The sequence below is a fragment of the Chinchilla lanigera genome, unplaced genomic scaffold, assembly GCF_000276665.1.
Source record: "Chinchilla lanigera isolate Chin_1 unplaced genomic scaffold, ChiLan1.0 scaffold00011, whole genome shotgun sequence".
Taxonomy (NCBI): Eukaryota; Metazoa; Chordata; class Mammalia; order Rodentia; family Chinchillidae; genus Chinchilla; species Chinchilla lanigera.
Window position 1 is genome coordinate 3,276,900 of NW_004955412.1, and position 20,253 is coordinate 3,297,152.

The following is a 20,253-nucleotide window of genomic DNA, read 5'->3' on the forward strand; positions in this document are numbered from 1 at the left end:
ATATATATATATATATATCTCAGATACTGCAGTTGGAAATAAAGACTTGAAATAGCTTAAGTCAAACATTTTGCTCATATCAGCAAAGGGAAGAAGACTACAGACACTCCTGTTCCTAAGTGTGTCGCTGTGGGTTTGTTGGAAGGAAACTATACGCAGGTAGAAGTTCAAAGGACAAGACAGCTTGAACTTACCAGAGAAGCCAAGATAGGTAAAGCTGCTAGGAGACCACTCTTACTGCCTGAGTAAAACAGTCCCAGGTGAACTTTAGTATTAGAGATGGAAAAGATAGCGCAGAATTGGTACCTATATCTGAGTTGTAATTACAGAATACAGCAACTGATTAGAGAGAATAGTTGAGATAAAAATATAGGTGTGTGTCAAGGAAGGAAATCATGTTTTATTTTGCTTTTGTCAAAGTGCTGTGCCATTGCAGAAATTATGGGAAAACTTACCGCATTAAAAACTAAAAGAGTTATGGTGTGGTATAAAAATAATGATGTTAAGAAGTGTACCTATGGGTATATCGATTAAACACTTAGAAGCATGGGAGATAAATATTGGAAGTAGGCCACTGGTGTTAATAATTACAAGTCAAAAGGATTGCACTTATTGAACATACAGTGCAAGGTAGGAAATTTTTCTTACCTTATTTCTTCTAATTATGAGATCACTAGTAACCTTGGCAATGGTACTCGATAAAATGATGCAAATAGTAGGGAAGTAGATTAGTGTATTTCATAGGAATACGTATATGTACCTTTGGAAAATGGACATGGAAAAGTAAGCCCCGTTTGTTTTAACTGGATAATAAGGGAAGGCCGCCTCCTCCTCCTCTTCCTCCTCCCTCTCCCTCTCCGCATTTCCCCCTCCCCCTCCTTCTCTCTTATAAAGAAAAATTATGTTTTGATAGTGGCAGATGTTCCTAGTAAATTGTCCACAAGCTTTGATCCAAGACCAGGGACATCTTTCTGTGGATACTGACAAATTGTTGAGTAAATTACCACATCCAAGATTAAAGCTAATGCTAACTGCAAATCAGAAAGCAGTTGATGAAGGCAGGCAGTTTGTCAATATTCAAAGCCCTAGAGCCCCATCCCGAGAGAAAGGCATCTTTGTCCTGTCTCTTGGTTTTTACAGCACTCTACCAAAATCAAATCAGAGTTTTTGAAAGAGGAAAGATATAATATAATTATCTAGAGTTAAAAAAATTATTTCAGATTACCTAATGACTGGAAAATCACTTCATTGTTAAATCGTTGGACAATTTTCTCTCTTGAGATCTCAGTGTTATGAAAATATACAATTAAGTGTTGCATATCTCATAGATTGGAAGAGGTTTTCAAATACACTCTATGGTCAAAGGCAGATGAATTTATGGTTTGGGTTCAGGGAATGAATTTTAATTCAAGCCAGTTCCTTCCAGGGCATATATGTGTATGCTTCACAGAAAGTTGACCGCAATATTGTAAGCACCTCAATTAGTCTGCACTTTTGAAATTATGTTTTTTAAGAGAGTCAAAAAAGACCCTTTCATTTCCTTGATGTGAAGTGAATCCTCAGCTTCAATGAAGAGCAACTGGACGGGGCAGAGACAGCAGAAGTCCAGCTCCTAGCACTGGGTATCAAAATGATTATGAGTTCTGGAACCCAGCCAAGCTGCCAGGTGCTTTTTACGGTGTTTCTTCACTGGCTGAACCTTCGCGGTATTTGTGCCTTGACCCAGAAGTGCTAACAGCTGCAGGGCCAGTGGTAGAAAATCAAGAAATAACTCTTGTAGTTTTAGCTGCCCTCATGGATTCTCAGCACTCTCAGAGAGCAGAGTCTGCGAACTGGCTGCAGCCACTACCTTTGTGAGGGTATTTTGTGGCAATGTCTGAAAAGTAGTTTGCTCCATGACACTGACTTTAGGGGAAATAAAAGTTTTTTTGAGATGGAAGACAGATGCGGTGAATGTGTAACAAATGACAGTAACAAGGTTGTTCTGGGAGTTCATGGCTTTGTGAAATGAAATATTTTAACAACCGGTTCTGTGCTCAATTATTTGCTACTGGCAACCCTTTTGACCCTGCTAGCTGAGGAACCCCAAAAGGACTATAGAAGAAAAACTGTAGTTATCCTGAAGTTGAATGGTATTCTTAACTAATAGTGACAGAACAGTATGACTTCTAGTGGCTGTCCCTAATGATGGAGCTTTGAGCTACCTGGAAATCAGGAAGGTCAGGGACAAGTGTACACATGTGAGAAAGAAGTCCAATGATAAAAAGTGGAGGGCTGCGTTACAAAAGTTTATTTTTGGAAGTTTTTTCAGTGGCTCTTTATATTCTCAGGGTTATCCTTGATGCATTGGTGTGCTGCTAAAGATTGGACATTCTCTAGAGAACCCAGGAAGAAATACTAAATTATCAGGGAGCCCTTCTGCACTGGTGGCTTTTAGAATATATAGTAAGCGCCTTTTTCATCATTGTAGTATTGCTACCACTTTTGTCTGACCAATAAGAAATTTCTTCAGTTAAACATAATTAACTTTGCACAGTTTGAAGAGTGCTCAGGAGATATTCTCTAACAATTAACCAACTTTCTATGAGAAAACTTCCTACAAAGGTTTTAATCACTAATACTTTATAGCAAATGAAAATTTTGTGCATAACATCTGTGTTTTTAACTTCAGGATAACTAGCCTGCAATTGCAATTCTCTGGAGAATATACTTGAAAGCTCAAGTATAAAACTTCGTTTTTATCAACATTTCCAACAACATTCTGTATATGCAATGAAAAGGTCTTTAAGTAATATAAAAGCTCATAAATGTAAGAGACTGTGTGAACAAAGTATGTGTTTTATTAGTAACTGTAAATAAAACCACAAGAAAAAAGGAGAAAAATCTATAACTAAGCACAATTCCGTCACTGTAGCCATTGCATTCTGGTTTTTTTTCATGACAAATCAAAGTCCAGAGGAGGCGAGGTATCTGCAGCATGATCACTAATGAATGGTAGAGTTCAGCATCCAATTCCCTCCCAGTTCTTTTTTTTTGTTTTTTTTTTGTTGTTGTTGTTGTTGTTGGTGGTTTTTTTTGTTTTGTTTTTTTTTTTTGTTTTTTTCTCCGGTACCGGGAACCAAACTCACGACCTTGCGCTTGCCAGGCAAACGCTTTTGCCGCTGAGCTAAATACCCAGCCCCAATTCCCTCCCAGTTCTGGGGTTCTCTCCGACACACTGTCCTGAACATGCACAGAAAGCCACGGCACCAGAGAAGTTTTCCCGAGCTCATGTTGGGATTTATGTCCAAATGAAAATCTCAACTGGAGAAGAGATGATGAAATATGCTGGCATCATAGGCATCTCAGAAACATTTGAGAATTAAATGCATTTTTGGTAATTGATTCTCCACTGGGCAAATGAAGAGACGGGCACGTCTTCCAAAAGGTCCAGAGGGAAGTCTGAAGGTTTTTCCATTTCGTTGCTAATGAGCCATTTTCACCTAACTCCTGCTCCCGTCACTCCCCCTGAGGAGCCAGCTGTCAGTGTGCACAGTTGAGCAGGTTTGGTACCAGACAGGTGGCCTCAGGGTGGAGAAGAAACCCTGTCAGTGGGATGTGTTTAATCCCGAGTTAGGATGATGCACCTGGTGTCATTACAAATTGACTGCACATCTTGAATGATTAACTGCAATATAATAAACACTTAACAGCTAAACTCAAAATATCCTTGGAAAGAAAAATAAGAGCATGTGGCATTAATTGAATATTTGAGAAGTCTGATATTCAGTGATGGGTCAGTGAAATCCATTTAGAAACGACAGATTTTTATTCACTGTTTATAGGAAAAGTGGATTGGATTATACTATTCCAGATTCTTTTTAATTTTTCTTTTTTTTTTTTTGGTTTTTCTCCGGTACCGGGAACTGAACTCATGACCTTGTGCTTGCCAGGCAGGTGCTTTTGCCGCTGAGCTAAATCCCCAGCCCCACTATTCCCGATTCTAACAGTTTACATTTTGTAACCTGTGTTATATAGATTTTCTGAAGTTTCTTGAACCCTGGACCTTGCACATACTAGGAAATCATACCCTACCACTGGGCCACATCCTCAGCACTGTGAAAACTTTCTTGACATGAGTATGAAATTTAAATTTTGGTAAATCAAAAGCTATGTAATTTCTTGAACAGCACTATTACCTGAAAGCTTTGGACAAGGTAAAATGTGTGTCTAAGGTACATTTTGGTTCTACTCAAGAAATCCCTGCCTCTCAGGGATGAAGGATAACGATGTAATCGACAGGTCACCGAGTATTTAGTTGAAGTTTTTGTATCTCACTGATTGAAAGGGATGAGTGATCTCAGTGTAGTTCTGATCAGCTAGCAAGTTGGATTTTCCACAGGGGTAAGACTTGGGTCAGTGTTATTCGAGTTAGTGCCCATCCGCTCTGAACTGTGCATATCTCTCTCCCCACCAGTGGCTACACTGTGAATCTGTCAATGTGCTTGTACGACAATGCTTGGTAATTAAGCCTGGTTTTAGTGAGCTGAGCAATGTATTCCGTATACTTCTTTAGTTAGTGCTTTTTGGATTGTACAGTGCCCAACCTCATATATACATTCACACGTCTGTTCTCTGGATGTTGTCCTCAGTGACATTAGGACTCTCTTAACAGAGTACCACAAACACTTCCAATGAAAGAAATTTGGGAATGTGGGAAAGAGAGTTATTGGGTAATCGTATAGGTTTTTGAAATTTAGGACAATTATAAAGGTTTTTTTTTCCTGTAGGTAAGGTAAAATACATCTTTGATTTTTAAAAATTATAGTAAAATCATACAAGATAAATTCATGTTGACTAAAAGGCAGTGATACAAGGTTATGAATAGTGGGACATCTCATCTGCTTCCTGAGTAAATAATCTAGGATGACTTGCTGGAGCTAAATTGAAACTGCTTTTAAAGAAAGTGGAAAAACAACCTGCCAGAGGTCATAATTTTTCATAAAATGTGACTTGTGGTGCAGCAACTGTAGTTTTCCTTTTTTTATTTTAAAAATTAAAAAACTGACAAAATTACAATGAAGACAAAATGAAAACAACACAAAAACAACAAAAATGATACATGACCTGAAGACAAAAGTATAGAAATTTACAGTGGTTGCTAAATTGCATACTGTTATCTTCAATGAAGGTGCTCAGTCCATTAGACATAAGAATGTGAGATTGATCAAACAATCAAAGATAGTAACAAGTAAAAAACAATAAAAATAATTGTAAAAAATCATTGGACATGATACAGAGTCACCGTACAAAATGGTAGGAGCTCAACCATTCTTATACTGCATGTTGTTTTCAGATCAGTCATTCTAATTACCAAATTTAAGTCTATAAAATTGGTCAAGAAAAAAGGAAAATTTTAAGCATGTACTGTTTCCTGAGACAGTTATTATAATATTTTAAGTAGTCAGAGAATCTGAAATCATTATCCAAAGAAATTGCAAATGACTTTCTTAATATCTAGTGGTAAATATGTGGTTGAAATATGAAGAAATCATGTTTTATCAAAGAATTATTTTCTTATTCTTTATAAAGGTTTGAGCAATCTTTCATTCTCACATCTGTAATCTGAGCAATGTAGTTGAGGACAGCGATATGTAATGTAACAACCAATGTTGATTCATATTATTTTGTCTTGAGACCCTGTATCACTTTGAATGTTCTTGCTTCGATTTGTTTATGTTTGTGATACTGGTATGCTGCTACTGTTCTATTTCTTTGTTTATTTCTCATTTACTACTCTCTTTAAAATAAAAAAAAATAAAAACTGAAGATCTGGAAAAAGATTTTCTTAAAATGAAAAAAAAAAGAAATATGAAGAAATCAGACTTTAACTCCAGGTGGAATAGTCTCTGTGCCACAATCCTCTGCTTTAAAAGCAGATGTGAGCTTTTTAAGAACATAAGACTAAAAAGATTTTGCTTCTCAGAAGCAAACTTGAGTAGAGCATTTGAAAATAATGGCGGACATCACCATGTGCTGGGTAGATAGTGAACTCTTTATATGCCCTCACTTTATCTTTCAGTACTTGCAGAAAGCCAAAGTTGTTGACCTCAAAAACAGTAATGCTGTGTGATTTCTTTCTAAGTATTGTGTAAGACAAAGAGTACAATTTTGTAATCATTCCAAAGTTAAGAAAAAAAAGTGAGAAGGCAGGGGGAAGAATGGAAGGAAGGAAGGAAGGAAGGAAGGAAGGAAGGAAGGAAGGAAGGAAGGAAGGAAGGAAAGGGAGAGGGAGGGAGGGAGGAAAGAAGGAAAAAAATGTGAACTCACAATTCATCAACAAAAGTAATGAGAGCTTCACTTGTTAAGAGCACAAGAATTCGGTTTGTTTTGAAGTGATTTTATAATACAGTATCTATTTTCTCACACCATTTTGTACTTGTAGAGTGAGCATAAAAAGGGTTTGCTTTTCGTGTTACATTTTAAAAATGAATTTGTATCTACAGTCATAATTAAATTCAGAACTAATTTCAGAAATGCGAGCCTGTATAAAGAAAATCTTATATTGACTCGTGAAATTCCACTACCTTGTCCAGTGAATATGACAATTTCCCGTGGGCCCAGCTGATGTAAACACGAATCAAAAAATCAGGGCTCCTTGAAGAAGACTCCCAGCAGCTTCAACATTTTTGCCCATCTTATCATTAAACGTGCACCTTAGGTTTCCCTGGATGCATCTTAAAATGGAATCTTGGTTGAGGGACTGCAGTCAGTCTGAAGTCATTTATCTAATGTTCCCAAATCTCTATTCCAGTTTAGTTTTTACAGATGTCATATGTATGGGGAGTTATGCTGATTTTGTGATGGCTGGCACATTCATAAACATATAAAAGAGTAAATTTTACAGAAATATAAATTTAATTGAATGCAGAATTTCATGAAGCAAGGAGTTCATTAAAATGAAATAGAGGTGGCTTCCCAGTACAGATTTTCTGCAGGTCACCAGAAAATGCACAAAAATTTTTGTAAAAATACTTTAAGATGTGAGTGACTCAAACTTGTAAGAAGGAAGAGGTGCTTTAAATTCCTTGCATAAAATAAATAATAAAGGAGCCGGGGATATAGCTCAGCGGCACAAGCGCCTGCCTGGCAAGTGCAACATCCTGAGTTCGATTCCCGGTACTAAAATTAAAAAAAAAAAAGAACATGGATAGATATTTAGGGCCGGGGATACAGCTCAGCGGCACAAATACCTGCCTGACACGCACAAGGTTTGATTCCTAGTACCAGTAAATAAATGAAAAACATAATAAAGATAAGATTACAGATACTAAGTTTAGAGTAAATTATTATAAAATAATCAAAAATACGAAAGGCTGGAAGTACGCTGTTAGATATTTTCAGCTATGATTACACATGAAAATTTAGTGGTTTTTTTTGTTTTACTATTAAATAAAAGTAGGGAAACATAATCCAAACAACAGCAATTAGATAAATGTATCTAATTAGAAATATTTTAGATACTTGTGTTATGGAAAAGGGCATAATGATTGGATGTGTAACTGAGTAGAACCATGACTTAAAATGTGTGATAAGAAGAAAGGGTTTTGGTTAAAGAAAGAAAAAAAACATTACAATCAGAATAACTTTAATCATAACAGTATATATATATTTTATTGACAGGTGTTCCTACAAGATTGCCGTTTAATGTCATTCAAGATCTAAGCAACATCGTTTCTGCATGACCACTGCAAAAGGACGACTTCACAGAATCCAGTTCCTGATTCGAGAGAACAGTTTGGACCCTGTTTCTGAAGGCAGGTATGGTTCTTTTATTAAGCTGCCGCACAGAGGGAAAGAGTGCTGCGGGGCGTCCGAGGCCCGACGTCTTTGCGGTCTGTCATAGCGCCTTCACTTCTGAGCTGCGTCTCTATGGTGGAAGCTTGGAAACTTCTGTGTGCAATCTGAGTATTTGTCTTAGCTTTTTTTTTTTTTTTTTTTTTTTTTTTTGGTTTTTCTCCGGTACTGGGAACCGAACTCACGACCTTGCACTTGCCAGGCAGGTGCTTTGCCACTGAGCTAAATCCCCAGCCCCTTGTCTTAGCTTTGATGTGAGAACTCTTTGGTCATGACAGTAAGCATCACTGCTCTAAATATCCTGGAAGTATAAAAGTGGAAAATGGTAAAATATGTTGTTTTTATTTGATTTCTCATTAGATATGAGTAGCGTTTTACACAGAGACGTTGTGCTGTTGCTGCAAGTAGCAAAAGAAACAATACTGTGATGTCGCCTTCTGTTTCATGTCTTTTTTGGTGTTTTTCAGTTTGAAGGCAGCAGTTAAGTTAAATAGGCAGGAAACTGCAGGCAGAGATGTATAGTGATCTCTACCAGTGCAGAGAATCTCTGGAAGGAGGATAGCTTTTATGCTATTTGCTCATGAAATTCGTATATGATCAACAAAATCACTATCCATTATACATATTTTAAGTAAAATTAAACATTGTTTTAACTTAATGATAGTCCTTTAAAAGTAACACTTTGAAATACGTCATAGGAACATGTTTTCCATTCATGACCAAATGAGCACAGACTGTATTGAATTAAATCCACTGTGTATTACTGAAATACAATACTTACGATGTAATTTGTAGAGTCAACTGAGGAGGGGAATTCATTCTACATACAAAGTGAGTTATCCTTTCTATTTATTCATAAAATTTTGCATATATCATACTCAGTTTCAAAGTTGTTACATGCCTGTCCTCTGATTTGTCAGGATAATTGATCAAAAATTATGGACGGTATGCTCTCCAGACTTTTCAGTTATATTTTCAGTTTCTTGAAAATTGATTAAAAATTAGGGTAAGTGGAAGAATGTGACTAAATCTGTTTGAAAGCCATTTTATGGGAAAGTGGAAGGGTCAAAGTTTTACAAGCAGGTTTCATTTTATTTTCTACTAGCCGCATCCAAATTCTGGTGACTCACTGCAGAAAATTTTACATTTCATATACATCCCACCTATTGCATTGAATCATGCCAATGTGTCATCTTGATTGAAATCTCTAAACATGCCAGGTATACTTAAGTTAGACTTGTGGAGGAATGCAACCATACATCCTCTTGATAGCTGATAGCTAGGTAGATAGATAGATAGACAGATACATAGATAGATAATAGATGATTGATAGAAAGATAGAGAGATAGATGATAGATGATAAATAGATGATAGATAGATGGATAGATAGATAGATAGATAGATAGATAGATAGATAGATAGATAGATAGATAGCTAACAAGAGAAATGAATCAATACAGAAAGGGATGGAAAGTATCTGCACTGAAACCCCGAATTATAGAACAAAAGTGAGTTTCCCACAAACTGAAGCATTGCTACATTCTACCATTTGAAAGATTTAAGACAGATTTTTTTCTATCATAATTCTGCTTGTTACAAAACTATGCTCTCACAATAAGTTATTTATACAAAATAAAATTAAGCTAATCTGTAGTCTGTCTGCAAATAAGCACATCTGTGCATGAAGCATTTTGCCCTTCACTCTTAATCATGATGCGCCTGAAACAAACTCCACGCGAACTTTCTCCTTAGAAGTCTGTTGAGTAGTAGAAATAAATTAAATCTCTGCACCTTAGTTGAATTTTGCTATGTTAGAAACAGGTTATTTATGGTGCTTGTGACATTCAGAGAAAGGTATCTAAGTACAGCATAGCAGTTGGAGAGTCAGAGGGTTTCAGAGCTAGTGCTTGCTTCCAGATGGATGATGGATATGCCACTTAAATTTGTGCTAGACTTATCAGCACATGGAAATCGAATGGAGTAATTGTTTTGGTATAGTCTATCAATTATCAACTGAATTGTATTGTATTAATGTATTTCAACAGGCTGTATTAATTTTTGAATAGAGTCTTTTCATCAACCTTTTAATAAGCGCTGGTTTCTGCACAAGGAACCTATGGAACCTGTGGAACCTTGTTCCATAGGAACCTATGGATGCTGACTCAGCAGAGCATACTTGGTTCGGATCCTGTCACTCTTGCTATTGCTCTCCCCAGTTAATTGAAAGGCATGTGGGTGGAATAGGAAGCAGTTGAAATAAATGACACAAGCTGAACGCGGCAAAGCAGACAGAAGTGAATTAAAACTGATGGATCTGGTGAGAGTGGATTCATAGTGTCACTTCAGATAAAAACCCATTTCACTCATGTCCTTGCAGGTAATCTGTCCTACAGTCACGAAAGATATTCCAGGGACATGCTGACAGCTTCATCTTGACTCAGAAGCAACGTATATTAAAAGCGGTCCCTAGCGGATCCGTTCAGAATGATGTGTTTCACTACATAAGCCACAGGATGCGCTCCGTACATCTTGGCTCAGTTCCAGTAGGAAGAGCTCTGTTCCTCAGAGAAGAGCCCCAGTGGTCAGTTTAAGAGCTGGCCATTTTCTTTTCACTCTCTGAAAGAAAACTTCCTTACTATCCTTATATGCAACTGGAATAGTATACGTAATAGAAATCCAGTGTTCTCTAAACTTTAAAAGTAAACAATTAAATTCTCATCATTAATGGTTTTGAAAATTGCATAAAATTGAAGAAAAAACTTCTATATATGTATTAGTTGATAAGTAAGGATTTTGTATGTCAACAGCCTTGCTACTTTTTAAAATATTTAGAGTGTGGCTTAAAATAATGAGAGAAATTGAATTGTGATAGTATTGCCTGAACATCATAAATAATTTTCTAACAATTCCAGTGTCTTCACTTATCAGTGGAAAGGGGTAAGTGTTAATTGTCAGGAAGGGAGGTGGAACAATTCCTTTCAAAACTATTATTCAATAATAAAACCTTAATTCACCTTGAGGTGTTCGTTATAACATATATATTTGGCTATTTGTAAAAAGTTATTGTATATCTTACTATTTGTGTAAAATTAGTTATGCATTTTAACCACATTTGTAGCTCTTTTAGTAACAGTATGCTTTGAAAAATTTCATAGGACATTTGTTTATGAATTTATGAGGATGCCTGAGTAGGTGAAGTAAAATTGAATTCTTAAAGAAGTAATTTATTGTGTTATGAAACATTGCACAATCTAGAGTTATGCAAATTTCTTAGGCAGTATTCATCTGTACCAGCCAGTTGTGGGAGTGGGAGGGGTAGCTCAATGGCAATAAAGGATGTCCCAAATATCAGCATCTTCGTAGAAGATATATTGGTGAATCAATATTTATAAAGTATGATTTCTAAGGATATGAAGGAAAACTGATTTTGCACAAAGAAGGACAGTGAAAAATAATTTATGTGAGTGGCATAATATGACTGAGGTGGAAGGCAACCATAGGTTGTGAGCATACAAACTCTTTGGTCAGTATGGATGAATGCAAACTATTTAATGCATACTTGCCCAGTAAATAGTATCTTTTATTAAGTATTACTATTGTGACATGAACTCATAGAAATGGAAGAAATATTTACATATAATCTGTGGCATATTATACGACACCTTTGAATGCCAAGGAAAGTTGTTCATGCAAGACAAACCTCAAAATGACTTTCTGGAATACTTTTGTCAGCATACAAAAGTTTCCTTCCAGTCCTGGTGCCGTGTAAGGGATGGAAACACTCTGAGGCTGCGTCGTGTGAGTTCTTTAAGGCTGTCCTGCAGTATGTGAGGGGTGTGTTTGATGAGTCTGAGACTCAGGCGATCTCTCTGTACTCAGCCTCCTGAAGAAGGGCAAGTCTAGACTGATAAATGAACAATGAGATGCAGACTCTCAGCTATCAGGTTTGCTGTGTATTTTGAGGCAGACGTGACAAATGGAAAGACTACAAGCTTTTGAATGAGACAGATTTAGAATTTAATATGTAATATTTGCTAGCTTGCGCCCTTATCTTAATTTTATGAGGTCAAGTTTCCTTCAGCTATAAAAATAGATAATACTCTCATGTTTGCAAAGGTGCAGAAACTTTAAGTAAAATATATATGTATCAGTGCCTACGTAAACAATGACACAGTAACATATATTTGAGGCTGCTATGGAGAAGGTGCTCAGCAGATGCTCGTTAATGGGATAAAATGAGTACTGTACAGTAGCCTTTCTCTCTCTGAGTAGAACCAAACTTCATTGAGAGTCTGACAGTAATTTCTGAAAGTAAAGATAAAACAGAGAAAAGGAGAACGGGAAGGAGGCAGGGAGGAAGGGGAGTGGAGAGAGCGAGAAAGAGAGAAGGAGAGGAAGTAAAAGAGAGAGAGGGAAGGAGATAACGGGGTAAATAGATGGGCTTGTTCTTAGCATTAATAATGTATGTCTTCTGGGCTCCTGTGGGTTATAAGATTGACACAGAAAAATATTACAGTCCTATTTGTCAGAAATGATTACAATATGAAAATGTAAAAAGCCTCCCATTCATAATTGAAACAATGATGATATAACACTGTGCTTGGTTGGGGTTCATACACAACACTAGTTCCTAATTTCGTGTTCTCTAGCATATAATCTAACCAGAGAGCCTAACGGCTGCTTTTCTCATGACCCATGCTCAAAGATTCACCGTGCATGCCGTTCTCAAGGAGACAGTCCTGTGCTGGGGGAGGTGGAGGAGATGCAGCCGTCCTGTCCTTGTCAGCTACCTTCCCAGGATGCTTTTAAAGGAATCTCCTGGCTCAGCGCTGAAACTGTGCTCACTGCTGGTGATTCTCCAGAATTCCTGCGATTTCTAACTCTTTGGAAGCTGCCAGCTAATGTCAGATTTAGCAGCCTCCTAATATTTGTCTCTTCCACAATTCTAGCAGTTTTAAATATCTGAGGTCTGAATCCCTTTATGGGTGAAAAACTTTGAATTTAATTTTTGTGAAGTAATATCAATAAAAAAGGAAGATATTTTTAAAATATACATACACACACACTGTATGTATATGTATTTAAAAACACATAAGGAAGCACATAAGAACAGAGGTTTATCTTGTAGATAGATGGGAAGATTCAGTTTCAAAAAGTCCTAATCCTCTCTCTATTGCTTTTATTTTTTGTAATTTTAAAACATTAATCTAACATAATTGACTGATAGGTTAGCCAAGGTGACTTGCTACATGAAAGAAAAGTAATAGTACACCGACCTTCAGGTTAGGCCTTAAGACACACTGGATGTCTCTGTCAACATACTCATGTTGCTCTCTGCTCTTGCTATAGGAATAAGAGGGAAAAGAGGGAGATGTGGAATGGAGCCCCCACCTGAACTTTTTCATCCAAACCCAGCCTGATACTAATGAGTGATAATTCATAACTGTTGCTATAAAACCTCAAGTTTTGGCATAGTTTACAGCCGTAGTTCACTGTACAACTCATATCCACAAAGATGTTCATGTTCTGTTAGGTTTCCATAACTCGTTACCTTTAAAAGTGCACTGCACTTCTCTTATCTAATTTCTTAGATCATATTTTGTCCATCTCTGGCTTGTCTTTTATTCCAAGTTTTCCCATTTTTATACTCAAATTCATGGTCAAATGTCACTGTTCCATAACATTCCTCTGTCTCTTCTTGTGTAAAATGAAAGACACGTACCACAGACTGGTTGATACCATGCATATTTTGTCTTTTACGTTCATATCTCAATAGTACTTTTAAAGCAAGGTGTTACCTTCCCAGCCAGTCGGTTCCTTCCATAATGCTTTTTTTTTTTTCTATTTTATTTTAAAGAGTAAATGAAGGATAACATAGTAATAGGGGGGCTTACCGAATTACAGACAAAGTGGTAGGAAATTATCAATGGTTGTTGTTTTACATGTTGTTATGTACAAGATAGTTCCTCAGGAAAACAAATAGACAAATAACAGTGAGTTACACACAAAAGTGGTAGGTTATTATCAATGGTTGTTGTACTATACTTTGGTATCTTCAAAGTGGTTTCTAAAGAAAATAAATAGAGCTATACATGAGTGGCCAATTGAATAATCATTAACTATTCTCAATGGTTGTTGTAAGAAACATAGAGCAATAAACATACATCCATTTACGAAATAGCATAGGAACAACACAAACATTACAGAGTTATGGACAGATTAGTAGAAAAATATCAATGGCTGCTGTAATATATGGTGGTATCTTCAAAGTGGTTTCTCAGGAAGACAGAGATACGCAAGAAAGATCTAACAAGTAGTTACAGCCTAATGGTTGTGAAAAATAACAGATTAGCTCCTCACCAGTGACTCCTTTCACTGAGGTGTGACAGCTGGAAGGAAGGCCAGGATTGAAAAGAAGGACCAAGAGACTCGCACCTGTGTCTAGCAACAGGCTGTTTTCTTGTTCCTCCATAGTCATGATTACCCAGGACTCCTCCATGGAGATGACGGTCTGGCCAGAGGGAGAAGGCAGACCATGCCCCAAGCCCTCTCATTCCTGTTGGACTAACTGGTAGCATGGGTCTGAGCTCTGGGGCCTTCACCTCAGAGTGCAGACCGATCTCCAGTGGTCTCCTTTGCATCCAGGGCATGGCCCATGGGGCCTCTTAGGGCAGTTCCTCTTGAGGTGGCCTGGCTTTTAACAGTGGTAGCAGATGAATGCAGTCATCGAGTTCTTCTTGGGGCCCCGAGAATCAGACTTAGGGTCTGTTTCTCTTAGTGCTGCAGCAAAAGCAGCTGGTTTTTCTTGGTCTCTTTGGCCTCCTTGTCACAGCTATAGAATACTGAGGAGGCAATTCTTACTAACTTCTCAAGTGAGCCATCTGGGGCAAAAACCATTTTTTGTAGCTTTTCTCTCCACCTAATGCTTTGAACTTAGTCTACTCTTCATAATCAGAGGAAAAGAACCCACATGAGTAATGATTGATATCACTGATATTTACAATCACAAAGATAGTTTATATTGTATACACAAATTTATTTCATTTGCAAATTATTTATCCAGATTTAAATTTTTTTCTTAATTTTTGTGGAACAGTGATAGGGATGAGAAAGTTTGGAATGTGAGTGAGGGTAATTGACAGCCACACCTCTGCAAATGTGAGGTAATTGTCACATGATAGTCCTGCATCCTCAGGAAATATATGTAAAATTAGTAAGTAGAAAACTCTACAGCTAATGCCTGGTGAGTTAATTAATTAGACCATTAGTGGCAAATTTTATGCGGCAAATGGTTTCCAAGTGACAGTTTTCTGCCTTAGTAAATTTTAAGAGGCAATGTCCTCGAGCTTAAAATGTGAAATATTATTTCTTGAATGATACCATTCACTTAGCATGACATTTGTTTCTTTTTCTTTTGGAAATAGTGTTAAAATACTCCAATTTTCTGAATCCTCATTTAGAAATTGATACTGTGTATTGACTAGATCAGTTATGAAAGACATAGTAAATTATCCATAAAACATTGGTTGTACCTTTTAAATTATGCACCATGGCACCAGCTCTGTGTTTAGTCAATTCTGATCTTATTGTGATTGTAAATGTCACTTTTATATTGTTTACAACTTAACTTTAAAGCTAATTTATGCAAGTTGATGTAGTTAGTTTGTAAACCACACTTTTCTTACTTAATTTGCATTTTACATGTTAGAGTTACAGGGAGGAGAAGCAGTATGTTTGGTAAAATGTTTTGATCACATATAACTTAGAAGACTTTTGAGACTATGCTTCCACAGGGGATAGAACAGATAGGTCGGGCAAATGAAGAAGCGTAAGATTTGAAGTTGCTTATTGTACTTTTATTTGTTTGTTTGTTTGTTTGTTTTTTGGTACTGGGAATTGAACTGAGGACCTCATGCTTGCCAGGCAGGCTCTTTGTCGCTGAGCTAAATCCCCAGCCCCTTGCTTATTGTACTTTTAAATTCTTCCTTTTTTTCTGCTTTACAGAATAGTATAGTATTATAGTAAAAATTATAGCATGTATTAAAAATGTATTGTTATATACTGTTCCAGAAATGTTTCTTTTTTTTCTACTTGAGAGTTGGTTAGTGCTTTATAATTTTGAACATTTCTTTATTTAATTCATAGATGATGTATTTATTTTGAGTGACATAGGAATATACTTATGAGTAGTGATATTTTTAAAAACTCTTACCCTTTAAAAATATTTCCTGTAGAGAAAGAGAAGTATTGAATAAACTGACAAATTAAAAAGCTCATTTTTTTTTTTGAATTAGGGAGAAATGATTTAAAGTTCAAGGGAGAGAGAATTTTTAGGATGGTGAATCTTTTCCCTCTTTTTCTTCTGGGAGATCATGGGATGCTTTTCTGCTAAGGCTATGCTTACACTGATATGGGAAGGATTTAAGAATGCCGGCCATATGGATTTCATGGTGTCAGAAGTGATATACTTTGCAATAATCTGAACTGGGAGTGAGTTTAAGAGATTAGAGAGTGGAAAAATAGAAAAACAAAACTAAACTAAATGATATCAGGGAGCTGATAGGACAAAACAAGTTGGATCTCAAACATGTGAATGTGGGCTGGGGATATAGCTCAGTAGCATAAGTGCCTGCCTTGCAAGTGCAAGGTCCTGAGTTTGATTCCTGGTACCAAAAAAAAAACCCAAACACCTGTGAATGTGAGATATTTTGAGCAGTTAAGCTTTCCTTCAGTGTGAGGCTGGAAACAAGCTGCTGGGGAGTATTTTTGTTTTTATTTTTCAGTAGTGGATATTGAACATAGAGCCTTCACACTGACCTAAATCCTCAGCTCTTTTCTTGTTTCTTATTTGGAGACAGTGTGTGGTAAGTCACAAATTGCCCAGCCTGGATCAAGCTTGAGGTCCTTTTGCCTTATTCCCCCAGATTACTGAGATTATAGGCATTCACCACTATGCTTGGACAGGTGGAAAGTTTTAACCTGAGAAATGTCAGGATTTAATTGGTGCTTTCAGCATTTGTTGATGGACTAGATATTACCTGTAAGAGAAGAAAGAGGAGAAAGTTAATTCCGGTGTTTCAGGCCTGAGGCATGTGCAAGTGGTGTAGGAAACTAGAAAGCGTCTACTGCTGAGATTGAGAAGATGGCCAGGGAAGCATGTTGAGGATTGAGGGGAAGTCATTGGTTTCATTTTCAGAGAGATGTCGGATACATATTTAACTTACAAGTGAATATGTACGATAATGGTAGGTCACGTAAATTTGAAGTTGAAGACAGCTGAATGGGCTGGAAATATAAACTTGAAAGTGTGCATAGATGTGACATTAATGTAAAGGACGTAGTAATGACCTTTTCTGTGCTTAAAGAATGCCAAACCAGGAAGAATTTTATGGTTAATATAATTACAGGATAAAGAGATTAGGGTAATTTGAAAGGAGTCCAGAAAAAACAATCACAGAAGTTGGAAAAATGATGAATGGTGATGTAAAGGTCTTGTAAAGCTACAAAGGATGATCAAAATAATAGTTAATGATTAACTTTTTAAAAAATTACAGTAAAAGATGCATTGCTATGCATCCCCTCAAAATATTCCCCTTTACTTTAAACATACCATCATCTTTGCCACATTCTGAAGAAGTTCTGAATGTCCTCTTCATGTTCCTTTGCCATTTTTGATTTAAAAAAAAAAATGTGAGTGCTTCTTCCAAGTGGCATTGAAAGGAAATGCAGATTTGTAAAGGCATTACCATGTGTCATCATCCATCTTGCTGATCTAAGCTAACACTGTGTGACTCCTGGCTCTTTCCCCAAAGTAAAAGTGACCATGAAAGGTACTCGAGTACGCAAATGTGAGGCACTCAGTCAATCAGGACACTAAGGCAGCCTTGCCAGGATAACAAAAGACCTTCACGGAGGACTACTGCCAGAACAGATTCAGAAAGTAGAAAGAACAATGGGAGAAGTATATTCAAAGCCAGGAGAACTATTTTAAGGGGATTAAACTGATGGGTCTTTTATTATAAGATTGTTTCAGAAATATTCATGGCATGTTTTGATCTCATCTTGCAGTTTGTTTATTTTTGGGGGTGGGGTTGTTTAAGAGTTTCTCGCCATGAAGTTCTGGCTGACCCTGAAGTCCTGGCCATTGTCCTGCCCCATCCTGTGTAGGAGATACAGGCAGATACCATCACACCTAGCTCGCATTGTCCTTTTTAAGAAGGAGGAAATAAACGGACATTAGGGGCTGGGGATTTAGCTCAGTGGCAAAGCGCCTGCCTGGCAAGCGCAAGGTCGTGATTTCGGTTCCCGGTACCAGAGAAAAACCAAAAAACCAAAAAAAAAAAGAAAAAAAGAAAGAAATAAACGGACATGACATAAGCTGTTATAGACCTGGTAAGATGGAAACACAGAATTGACTATAAATTTATTTTGAGTTCATATTACTTTGCCCAGTCCTTTTCCACTGGCTTATAGTTATGGGGGAGCCTAGTGTGAGTGCATTGGAGACCAAACTTGAATAGAACAAAGGGCAAGCACAGAGATATTTTTCTGTAGTGCAGAAATTATTACTCTTCACAATCCTAGTCATAATTATGTAACATTAGTAACTGAATTAAAAATAATTCAAAAGCAATGGTAGCCCAGTTGCAAAATCTACACTGAACGTAGATTTTCCATCACTTTTTTTAGAAATCCATCACTTTTCTTAGATATTTTATTTTCAGATTACTGTCAATTTGTTTGTCTTCACTAAGTCTGTGTCAATTTCACTTGCCTTGTTAAACAATAATTCACTAAATGTGTTTTACTATTGGGTGATTAACATACTTGAGATATTATGAGTTGATCAGAGGCTTTATTATCGCACTTGCACAGTATATCATTTGTAAATAAGATAAAAATCGAACAAAAGGTAAAATAAGAATTCCCACAGCATCTTGTAATTGGGAAGACTCTTCTCCTGGATAAGATTTTTATGCTATGAATAGCCAGAGCCCTAGGGGCGGTGCATGTAGCCTCTCCCAGTGCCTGCATGCCCTGGGCCAAGTGAGCCAGTGCTCCAGGAACTGCTGGTCCTGCGGTTTGAGTCCATGCTTTGCTCACGCCGCCAGGGTTCCCAGCTAAAACTCGTGGAGCGAGCCAGATATTTCCCATTTACTTCCTGAGGGCAGAGTGGGTGACCCAGGACACCACCACCATTCCAGACTGAGTCTCTCTCTTCTCTGCACCCGTGGCAGAGAGGAGGTCCTCACTCAGAAGCCCAAGGGACTTCTCTGGCTGGGGGCAGGGGATGTAGCCCCTCCCACCATGTGCCCTGCGCCCAGTGAGCAAGTGTTCCAGGAGCTACTGGTCCCGTGGATCGAGTCCATGCTTTACTTTCACCCAGACTGCCTAGTAGGTTGAAGGCACGGGCAGTCTGTGACTACTACCCATCCAGCCTGCATCTGGTTCCTGTATGTGTCCTGAACTGACTGGAGACACGGAATCAGGTGGTTCACAAACTTTCGACCCTGTAGTCTGTTTCTGGATTTTGCCTGTACCCTGAAATGCCTGGGGACATAGGTCCACTGGACCAGGATTGTCACACCAGTGCAACCGGAGTCTGGGCCGTGCACATGCCCTGAACTGCACGTGCCCTGAACTGAAATGCTGCATCAGACGGTTGACCATCCGCTGACACCAATGCCCATGTCTGAGAATGGGGATAACTAGATACAAATCAACAATTGCCGGAAAATCCCAGACTAAGTAGCACTTCACAGAGGTCACTGAGGGGCAAACCTGACCAACAGGAAAACTAGGGACACTAGTGGCCTTTGCTGTGCAGCTACTGAAGAGGGAAACTGAGCTTTCTGCATCCAGTAGCAAACATGACAAAATGCAGAACTAAAACAGAATCCCAGAACTCCACCCAACTCACAACAAGTCCAGGAGACATCAACATAGGAGAACTTGATAAACATATGCCTGAAATAGCTGAAATGATTGCAGTGGAAGTAAAGAAACAACTCCATAAGGCCAGAGAAGAGATGAGATCAGAAATAATCTCTCAGGCAAAAAGTGAGAGGAACTGCTCAAATAATGAAGGAACTGCTCAAAACATCTGAAGAAGAAACATATAAGAAAATAGAAGAACAAAGGCAAGAGTCAGAAACATTCAATGAAAAATGTAGAAAGGACTTACAACATATGAACCAGACTCAAAGAGACTTCCAGGAAAACAAAGCTGCCATTGAAAGCTACCAAAACCACTTGAATGAAGCTGAACATGGAATCTCAGCCTTTGAAGACAGCATGGCAGCTAGTGACCATGAAAGAGAGGATCTCATAAAATCAACAAGGGTCACTTCAACAGCTGCAAGATGAGGCAAAGAGGAATAATGTACGACTTATAAGAGTCAATGAAACAGCAGGAGG

The 20,253-nt window shown here is 37.6% G+C and overlaps 1 protein-coding gene across 1 annotated transcript in view; it reads left to right on the forward strand.

The window, feature by feature from the left end:
* The window catches only part of Cntn5 (contactin 5), a 1,017,390-nt gene that overhangs the window by 171,805 nt on the left and 825,332 nt on the right, over positions 1 to 20,253 (forward strand). Inside the window, exon 2 of the mRNA XM_005377960.1 lies at positions 7,663 to 7,800. The gene's annotated coding sequence lies outside the window, so the exon portion shown is untranslated. The remainder of the gene's footprint in view (positions 1 to 7,662; positions 7,801 to 20,253) is intronic.